This window comes from Mustela nivalis, assembly GCF_964662115.1.
Source record: "Mustela nivalis genome assembly, chromosome: 4".
Lineage (NCBI taxonomy): Eukaryota > Metazoa > Chordata > Mammalia > Carnivora > Mustelidae > Mustela > Mustela nivalis.
In genome coordinates, this window is record NC_139023.1 from 82,125,927 (window position 1) to 82,136,836 (window position 10,910).

At 37.9% G+C, this 10,910-nt stretch overlaps 1 pseudogene across 1 annotated transcript; it reads left to right on the top strand.

Moving 5' to 3' along the window:
- Window positions 1–7,125: 7,125 nt before the first annotated feature.
- LOC309863079 (L-lactate dehydrogenase B chain pseudogene) lies at window positions 7,126–8,035 on the top strand (annotated as a pseudogene). The gene has a single exon. The product of its transcript is annotated as an L-lactate dehydrogenase B chain pseudogene (transcript).
- The last annotated feature ends 2,875 nt before the right edge of the window (window positions 8,036–10,910 follow it).

Consider the following 10,910-nt stretch of genomic DNA (forward strand, 5'->3'; position numbering starts at 1 on the left):
TGTCTCATTGCTCTGTGACAGCTAGATGTGAAATGTATAATTTTTATATGATTAAAAATGATTTGCCATCTTGATAATCTAGAGATCTTCTACCTGTTGTATCTTTAAAAACAAAAATCATTTATTTTCAGGGAGGGAGAGGGTGAGATAGACAAGGGGGGAGGGGCAGAGGGAGTCTCAGGCAGACTTCTGCTGAGTGCAGAGTCCAAAGCAAAGCTCCATCCCAGGACCCTGAGATCATGACCTGAGCTGAGATCAAGAGTCAGTGGCTTAACCAGCTGAGCCACACAGGTGCCCCTCAACTGCTGCACCTTTTAAAAAGGATTCTATCTTGGTTTACAGTAATTAAAAAATTCCTCTTATATTTTTTAGTTGGATTTAAATGTGAAAGTTTGAGACTAGGGGTAGAGACTAATGTCTTTAGAAGATCTTGATTCTGCCAATACTATATTATATTGAGCTGTGTCAAAACAGATCAAAGGAAGTGGAGAGAGAGATAATCCCTTGTAAATATAATGATAAAATTATCTGTAAATATAAATGAGAACTGAATATTCAAACTAATTATGTTCATATATTATAGATACTCAAACCATCACCATTTTCTCCATGAATAAACAGCAGGTTTTATTATTGTTCTTCTTACCCAAATTATCTAGGCTATTTTTAATCTTCCACTTTAATCTTCTAGGGTAGGCGTGGTCATACAGGAGGTATACATACACACTGCCAAGTGAATATTCCAGCTTTATTCTACTGCCAAGATACGATTTGTAACAAACCTGCTGATATGATTTTGCATTCTCTGCAGAAATCACTCTGTGGTAAACCAGTTTTTTGGCCACAGCAGTATCCCCTGCTAAGAGCTAAATAAGCCATAGTATTGAGAAGCCAGGCTGGAATTTAGCTGTTTAATTGTTTTCATATGTTTGCATTAGCATGGGTATGAACACTGAGAAGTCAACATAGGAAGACTGGAGTTGGAATCTGGGTCTTGTTCTCATAGAGCTAAAGCTAAAATGTCCCCTAAGCCTCTGTTTCTCAGGGAAATATATTCGGTTACTTTTGAAGAAAAGTAAAGTTATTTTAAGGAAAGACGCTCTCTAGTCCAGTTATACTTCTACTTCCTTCTCTTTTCTCTTGGCATTTCCTAGAACCTTGCAAGAATCCAAGTAAATTAATGCTAAACTTTTACTACCAAAAAACAGCTTTCAGAGCTACTCATGTGACGTGCACTTTATATTCTTGCTTCTATCTCCCAAATCTTCTTTATGAGATAAGGATATTATACCATATACTATTTTTCAGACAGCTTTATTGGGGTATGATCAATAATCAAAGAACTGCATGTATTTAACACATGTAATTCAGTGGGTTTGAATACCCAAACACCTGTGCAAGCATCAATACAATCACGGTAACAAAGGCTCAGAGAGAAGGAATTTGCTAAAGATCCCAGAGAAAATAGGTGAGTCAGTAGGGATTTGAACACTGGTCTTTCTGACTTCAAAATTTATGCACCTTTCATTGCAATGCTGCCAAGTTATACTTTCACCTGGACTGATGTTTATGTATTGACATAGACTCGCTAGAGTTGTTAACATGGAAGACCTAGATTTTCTCCATCGAAAATTAAGACATACAAACACACTTATGAAACACAACTTTTGGAACTGGGCTGTCCAAAAAACCCAGAGTGTGTTCATTCAATTCAAGCAAAAGACACTTTACTCAGATATAGAGATAAGGAAATTCACACTGATGATTATGTCTTTTCCTCAGTTGTAAAGGCACATGGGACATTGTACGAATAGCAGGAGTGAATCAAGAAGGCCTGCTTTCCGAAATTGCCACAGAATCACACATCATACTTTGTGTGATGGATGGGTCATTTTTTCTAGGGGTATGATATCATCTTATTAATACCTCTTTTAAAGCAGGAGTGAGTTATAAACATGTGTATATATGGTATTAGATGTATTAAACTGCTTATTACACTTTATTTTCATATATTTGTCTTTCTCCTAATTATGTGCTTATGGTAATATGTACTGACATTTGGAGGTGTTGTAATCACTGAAAATATAATCTTTCTTAAGTTTCCAGCATGTTAACATACATGTGAGGGGTTAAAGTTAAATTGAAAAAAACCCAAAAAAACCAAACCTGATTCCTTTCCAATAAAAAAATAACAATTTTCACTTGGACAATTTGGTCACTATAAAAGATGTTTTGAAAAAAATATATAAAAATGAGCTTTAACACCACAAACCAGATGACTTCTGCCATTATTTGGTGGATTGATAAAGCTATTTAAAAGAAAACCTTACAAATGGTGCTGCATGTGTGAAAAATGAATGGAGAAATAAATGTTTGATATTTTGTACTATCTATTGTAGAGGAATTAAGGTGTGCATAGCAATATAGTCTAGCATTTCATAGGTGAAGAATAACAAAACAATTGTATTCATATATAGACATTTTCAAGAAAAAAGTTTTCCTTTTAAAGTATATACTGAAAACCTAATTTCATATAGTAATCAGGGTTATATCTCCACAATTTTGAAGTCATGGTTAAAAACAAACAAACGGACAAACAAACTCCCCAAATACTGGTTACCAAGTGTTAAATGACTTCCTTTCCCTCTAGCCCTAATTGGGATCCTATTTCAATGGCTGATGGTTTATTTTACTTCTTGCTTAAAATAGCTAGACAAAGAGACCTTACAGAACAAAGCCTAAAAGTATTATTATGTAGCAGATTGTATTTTTGAAAAAAGAAAATGGTTGTAAAATAACTCCCTAGCCTCATGCACTTTCAGAACCCATAAAAATTCTAATTAAAAAAAAAAAAGTCTAATTCTCTCCCTTCCCTTGAATTTGGGTTGGATTGCAACTACTTGACTAACAGAATGTAGTTGAAGTGACTTTGCTTGATACGAGCTAAGAACACACCAGAAGCTTCTATTTGGTTCTCATGGGATGATTGTTCAGGGTGAAGTCAGATTATGTAAACTGACCAATCCCTGTACCCGCCCTCCCCCATACACATGTGTTGTGAGGAAATCCAAATTAGCTACATGCAGAGAGCAGAGAGAAATATTGAATCTGCATGGAGAGAGATCTATGTCCAGCCATCTTAGTTGTTCCACCTCTGAATTGTTCCAGTCTAGCTACTGGGTACTGTATGCAAATGAGTGATTGTGCCAGAATCATGAGCCAATCCCTTTCTGAATTCCTGACCCATAATCATGAAAGATAATAAAATGATTGTTGTTGTCTTAAGCAACTACATTTTGGGGTGATTTATTATGCAGCAATAGATAATTGGAGCAGAATTTGATGCAGAAATGGAGTGCTGACATGATAAAAACATAATGTGGACACAATCCTTTAGGAAGAGACTGTTAAGTGAAATCCTGAAGCACCTAGGGAGGTTGTTACTGAAAGCTGGAAGGAACTCAAGGAGAGTATTAGCAAAAGCCTAAAGGGCTTCAAGAAGTCTGCTTGTGAGGACTTAGAGCAAAGTGAGGAAAACATAATTGGAAGCTGAAGAAAAGAGAATCCTTGTTCCCTTTGTTATGGACTGGCAGCAAGTTTAGTGAAACTCTTGCCTATGTAAATGTGGAACACAGACTGTGTGGCTGATGAACTCAATGATCTGGTATTTCTTGCTGCCTAAACTACAATGGAAATGGACTGATGAACTAATGAACTAATTATTTAGTTTTGAATGGAATTCACAGAAAATTCAAAGGATTCAGAGCAGTCTTTGTAGAAAGCAAATTGTTCTCAAATTTAAAAAGGGCTTTAAGGGATGCCTGGGTGGTTCAGTTGGTTGTGTCCAACTCATGATTTTGGCTCAGGTCATGATCTCAGTGTCCTGGGATTGAACCCTGTGTTGGGCTCTATGATGGGTGTGGAGCCTGCTTAAGGTTCTGTCTCTCCCTCTCCTCTCCCCTCCCCCCAATCTCTTTCTCTCTCTTAAAAAAAGAGAAAAAAAAAAAAGAGAGAAAGAGAGAGAGAGAGAAAGATGATTTAGGATAAAGATCTAAGGGATAGAGATAGGGCTATTCTTTCTAAGACCCCAGAAAGTTCTAAGGCATCATATAGCACATGCAATACATGAGATTCCCTCAAGCCAGAAACACCCAGATGAGGCCTCCCTAAATCTTTGACCCATAGAAGCCATGGGAAATAACAAATTGATTGCTATTTTAAGCCATTTCAATTTGGAGTGATTTTTTCTTTGTCAAAATAGACAACCAGGACATATTCAAAAGATAAGAATAATGTATAAATAAAAGGTATTCATTTTTTAAAGATGTTTGTTTATTTATTTGATAGATATCACAAGCAGGAAGAGAGGCAGGCAGAGATAGAGAGGGGGAAGCAGGCTCCCCACCGAGCAGAGAGCCCAATGTAGGGTTTGATCCCAGGACCCCAAGATCATGACCTGAGCCAAAGGCAGAGGCCTCAACCCACTGAGCCACCCAGGTGCCCCAACAGGTACTCATTTGTAATTTAAATTAAATTTTTTTTTAAAATTTTAATTTTTAAAAATGAGTTTGCCACTGGGAAGTAGGACAAACATTATTCAGGTATGTGGATATTAAATAAATGTAACATGCCTTATTTTACTTAAGAAATAAAAAGTTGGAGCAAAAATAAAAACATATTAAAGTTTAAATCACATTTTTTAAGTGTTGAATCATACATTCATTCTTTTCTATATTCCTTCATCATGAAATCAGAATTGGAATATTTTAGGCCAGGGAATTGCTTTCACACTATAGGTGTTGCAATATCTGACACCCTTTTTAGAAAGACAAGTGTTATAGACAGGGAGCCCATAAAAGTTCATTTTAATTAAGCACTTAATTTTCACCCAGAAGTGAAAGTTTCCACGTGTAAGTAAAGTTTCTCACTATGTGGGCTTTCACAATGACTTGTTGAGAAAATTGATTCTAACTTTCACATAAATCTAAAATTGTAATTCTACATAAAATTAAAAATGAAAGGTGACTGGGGAGCCTGGGTGGCTCAGTGGGTTAAAGCCTCTGCCTTTGGCCCAGGTCATGATCTTGGGGTCCTGGGATAGAGCCCCGCATCAGGCTTTCTGTTCGGAGGGAAGCCTGCTTCCTCCTCTCTCTCTGCCTGCCTCTCTGCCTACTTGTGATCTCTCTCTGTGTTAAGTAAATAAATAAAATCTTAAAATAAAAAAAAAAAAGGTGACAGACATTTTGCCTTTCATTGATGATAGATACATATTGATTTAAATATAGCTATTTAGGGGCACTGGAGTGGCTCAGTTGGTTAAGTGTCTGCCTTTGGCTCAGGTCATGATCCCAGGGTTCTGGGATGGAGCTCCACATCAGGCTTCCTCCTTGGCCAGGAGTTTGCTTTTCCCTCTGCCTGACTCTCCTGGCTTGTGCTTGCTCTCTCTCACTCTTTCTCTCTCTCAATAAATAAATAAATAAATAAGCAAATAAATAAAGCAATTTAAAGAAATTCTACTGATGAAATTCATATGGGGTGTGTAGTTGAACTTTGCAAAGGGATAATGTGGTAGGACATCATAATATTCCAAATTTTCTATAAGCTTCTTTTTTCTTCCCCAACCCTCCCCACCTCACCTTCCTTCTTTCCTCCTTCCTCTCTTTTTTCTCCTTCCTTCTTCTGTGATTTTGTTTTTTAGAGATTTTATTTATTTAATCAGCAGAGAGAGAGCACACGCACAAGCAGGTGGAGCAGAGGCAGAGGGAGAAGCAGGCTCCCCGCTGAGCAAGGAGCCGGATGCAGGACTGGATCGCAGGACCCTGGGATCATGACCTGAGCCGAAGGCAGACCCTTAACTGATAGAGCCATCCCGGTATCACCCTCCATCTGTGAGTACAAAGATAGTCAAAATTGTTTCTTTTTTCTTTGGTCCCTTTTTCATTTGTATCTATATAATGTGTTTAGCCTATTTGCTTGTTTATTTAAGAAGAAAACCCTTCACTGTGTTAAAAATGGGTGACCTAGGTAATTATTTCTGACTTCAGGAAGTTCACACTTTATTATAGTAAAAAGTCAGGTACTGAGCTCATCGCAGTATCCTCAGACACTTAAATACAAGTAAAATGAGTGGTTTGCTTGAGACCACAGAGATGAGAGTGATTAATATTTTGGAGTGAAAGTGTGGTTTAAGCAGTGATATGCTAGATTTGACGTGTACTGATGTGGGGATGAGTTTTATGGAAGAGATGTGTTTTGAATTGAGCTTTAAACGATAGGTAGAAGGGTTTTTTGTCAGGTTACTAGGGAGAACAGGCTGGGGAAGGGCACCAGGTGATAATCAGGGCGACTATTTACTGGGCACTAGCTGTGGGCTAGGTATTTGCTAAGTCAGCACTTACATACACTATCAGATCCATCCTTGAAGGGTCCTGCAAGGTAAGTTTAAGAAAACAGAGTATTTCTCTTATCACCATTTTGCATAGCCTGCTACTTTCTGAAATTATATATAAACTCTTCTGGCAGGAACAAACTCATTTTTTAGGCAAACTCACTGATAAATCCTCAATATTATACAATCTGTTGGCCCTTTAAGATATTTTGTATTAAGATATTATATTCAGAATATTAAATTCCAAGAGAGCAGTGAGTGATAAGGTTGACATAGCTAACACATAAAGTCGATTGAAGTTGTGACCTGCCCAGTGTTTTGGACCGACAAATTTGAGTGGACTGCAAGGGGAAGGCATTAGACAAAGTCAGCTGCCAGAAACAGACTGAGAGAAGAATTTCACAGCATATTTAGCCAATAAAGAGATTAATATGTAGAATACACAAGGAACTTCTGCAAAGCAACAAGGATAAGACAGGAAAGCTAATCTAAGTGGGCACAATGCACAAATAAGCAATTCCCAGAAGGAGAAATCTCAAATGACCGGTGACTATGAAAAAGAGATGCAAAAATGCTCCTTGCAGATCCTGCACTGAAGGAGAAGCAGGCAGGTAACATTGTCTTCCTCCTGCGACTCTCCCAGCAGGTTCTCTCTGGGCACAAACTCTTAAGGAAAAACTGATAGCGCCAGTTGCAGAAGAGGCAGTCATCCCAAACAATATCACTATACTGGGTATTGGACAAGTTGGAATGGTGTGTTCCATCAGCATTCTGGAAAAGTCCCTGGCTGATGAACTTGCCCTTGTGGATGTTTTGGAAGATGAACTTGAAGGAGAAATGATGGATCTGCAACATGGGAGCTTATTTCTTCAGACACCTAAAACTGTGGCAGATAAAGATTACTCTGTGACTGCCAATTGATTTTGGTGGTGACTGCGGGAGTCCGCCAGCAGGGGGGAGAGTGCCGGCTCAATCTGGTGCAGAGGAATGCTAATGTCTTCAAATTCATTATTCTGCAGATAGTCAAGTATAGTCTTGACAGCATCATAATTGTGGTTTCCAATCCAGTGGATATTCTCACACATGTTACCTGCAAACTAAGTGGACTACCCAAGAACTGTGTGATTGGAAGTGGGTGTAATCTGGATTCTGCTAGATTTTGCTATTTTAAGGCTGAAAAACTAGGCATTCATCCCAGCAGCTGCCATGGATGTATTTTGGGAGAACATGGTGATTCAATTGTGGCTGTGTGGAGTGGAGTGAATATGGTAGATGTTTCTCTTCAGGAACTGAATCCAGAAATGGGAACAGATGGCAGTGAGAATTGGAAGGAAGTGTATAAGGTGGTGATGGAAAGTGCCTAAGAAGTCATCAGGCTAAAAGGATATACCAACTGGGCTATTGGATTAAGTGTGGCTGTTCTCATTGAATCCATGTTGGAGAATTTATCCGGGATTCATCCAGTGTCAACAATGGCGAAGGGGATATATGGCATTCAGAATGAAGTCTTTCTGAGCTTTCTGTGTAATCTGAACACTTGGGGCTTAACCAGTGTGATTACAGAAGCAGAAGGATGATGAGGTTGCCCAGCTCAAGAAAAGTGCAGGTATCTTGTGGGACGTCAAGAAAGACGTAAAAGATCTGTGAATCCTGGCTTTTAGGCTGTAGAAATTTAAAACTACAATGTAATTAATTTTGAGCCTTTAGTTTGTCATCCATATACATGGATCATAGTTTGCTCTTATTTTCCTAAATATGTGAATCTGGGCTCACAGAATCAAAGCTGATGCTTGGTTTAATGCTTGCAATATGAGCCCTTAAACAAATAAAATTAACTATTGTAGTGTGCTTTAAAAAAAAAGTAAAAAAAAAATAAAGAGATGCAAAACTTTACTAGAGAAAGCCCCCCGCAAATGCAAATTAAATAACCTAGCCTTCAGCAACTCAGAAAAGTATGTCACAATTTTGGTTAAACTAACACTTGGTGCTTATATTATTGTGATTATGTGAACATTATTCATATCTATGATTATATCTCATTTGATTTATGGCTTTTAAAAACATTTATTAAGGCATGATAAACAATACAAGGACACATTTAAAGTAGAAAATTTGATAAGATGTTACATAAGTTTATACCAGTGAAACTATCACCATAATCAAGATAATGGACATACCCATCACCCTGAAAATTTCCCGTGTCCCTTTGGTGTCTTTCTGTACTACCATCACCTGATAGGCAAACGCTAATATGCCTTTTGTTGTGGAGATTAGTTTTCATTTTTAAGAATTTTGCATGATCAAATCATGGAGCATTAGTCTTTTTCTGTCTAGCTTCTTTCACTTATTTTGAGATTTTATAATTATTTTGAGATTTATTCTTGTTGTTGCAAATAATAAGTTTATTTTTATTGCTAAATTTATTCCACTGTATGGATATACTACCATTTATTTATCTATTCAATTATTACTGGGTGTTTGGATCATTTCTAGTTTTTGGTTATTACAAATAAAAATGTTATGAATATTCATGTCTGAATTTTTGTATGGTCATATGTTTCATTTCTCTTGGCTGGTTAGCTAGGGGTGGAATGGTTGTATTATATGGCAGGCACATGTTTGACTTTTTTTTTTTTTTTAAGATTTTATTTATTTGACACAGAGAGAGAGATCACAGTAGGCAGAGAGTCAGGCAGAGAGAGAGTGGGAGGCAGGCTCCCTGACAAGCGGAGAACCTGACGCAGGGCTTGATTCCAGGACCCTGAGATCATGATCTGAGCCGAAGGCAGAGGCTTTAACCCACTGAGCCACCCAGGAGCCCTGATGTTTGACATGTTAAGAAACTGCCAAACCATTTCCCAAAGTGGTTGTATCATTTTACATTCATATTATCACTGTATGAGAATTCTAGTTTTTCCACATCCTCTCCAACACTTAATACTATCAGTCTTTCGTCTTTTTAATGTTAGCCATTCTAACAGGTATATAGTTGTATCTCATTGTGGTTTTAATTAGAGTTGCCCCAACAACTAATGATATTAAGCATCTCTTCACATTCTTATTTGCCATCTGTGTATCTTCTTGAGTGAAGTGTATGTTCAAATCCTTTGCTTAATTTTGTTTTTTATTTTAATTTATTTATTTTTAAGTAGGGTCGGTGCCCAGTGTGGAGCCCAATGCAGGGCTTAGACTCATGACACTGGGATCAAGACTTGAGCTGAAGAGTCTGATGCTTAACTGACTGAGCCACCTAGGTGACCCTCTTTGCTCATTTTTTTTAAAGATTTTATTTATTTATTTGACAGAGATCACAAGTAGGCAGAGAGGCAGGCAGAGAGAGAAGAGGAAGCAGGCTCCCTGCTGAGCCAAGAGCCTGATGTGGGGCTCGATCCCAGGATGCTGAGATCATGACCTGAACCGAAGGCAGAGGGTTTAACCCACTGAGCCACCCAGGTGCCCCCCCTTTGCTCATTTTTAAGATTGAGTTTTAAAAATGTTCTTACTGTTGAGCTTTAAGTTCATCTCTGTACTTATGGGTACAAGTCATTTATAGATATTTGATTTACAAATATTTTCTCCCACTTTGTGGCTTTTATTCATTCTCTTAACTTTTGAAAAGCTTTCAAAAAACAAAAGCTTAACATTTTGATGAAGTTCATGTTACTAATTTTTTCCTTTGTAGATTGTGTTTATGGTCTTATATCCAAAAATCTTTGCCTAATTCAAGGTCACAGGGATTTTCTCCTGTGTTTTCTTTCAGGAGTTTTATGATTTTAGGCTTTATGTTTAGGCTTATGATCCATTTTGGATTAATCTCTGTGTATGGTGTGAGGTATAAGTCAAAGTTCTTTTGTGTGTGTGTGTGTGTGTGTGTACGCACGCACGCGTACACATGTGGATTTCCAATTGTTCCAGCACTATTTGTTGAAGACTATCTTTTCTTTACTGAATTTCCTTTGCATCTTTATGGAAGATCAGCTTTGTGGGTCTATTTCTAGCTCTCCATTCCATTCTGCTAATTTATTTATGTATCTTAACTCTAATCTCACATTGTCTTTACTGTAGTTTTTTTTTTTCTTTTTTACTTGTCACAGTGAAGTTTATGAAAAAACACTGGTATGGAGACACAGAGATAGACAAATACATTTAGGTGGGGTGGCTCAGGTGAAATCGTGGCTTCTTTACATTGATGTCGTATTTGCTGAGGGCACAGGTCAAGCCCTCCATGGTTAGAGTGTACGTGTGGTCCTTTTCTGCCAGAAGCTATGTCCTTCATTTTGCGGTGCCACGGACATCACTGTAAATACCTGAAATGAATTTCTGGGCATCTAGAAAGATGGGCCGAATTTTGCTTGGATTTGGGGTCCCAGTGCCAGCTTGGTTTTGGGAGTAGCCAGTCGTGGTATCTGGGATCTTAGGTGTGTGATTCTCCACCTGTGCCTTGGAGTCTGCTAGCAGCTTGCTGAACACTTCCAACTTCAGGTCTTTGTGGCTATGCTTGGTAGTATGTAGAGCCTATTAG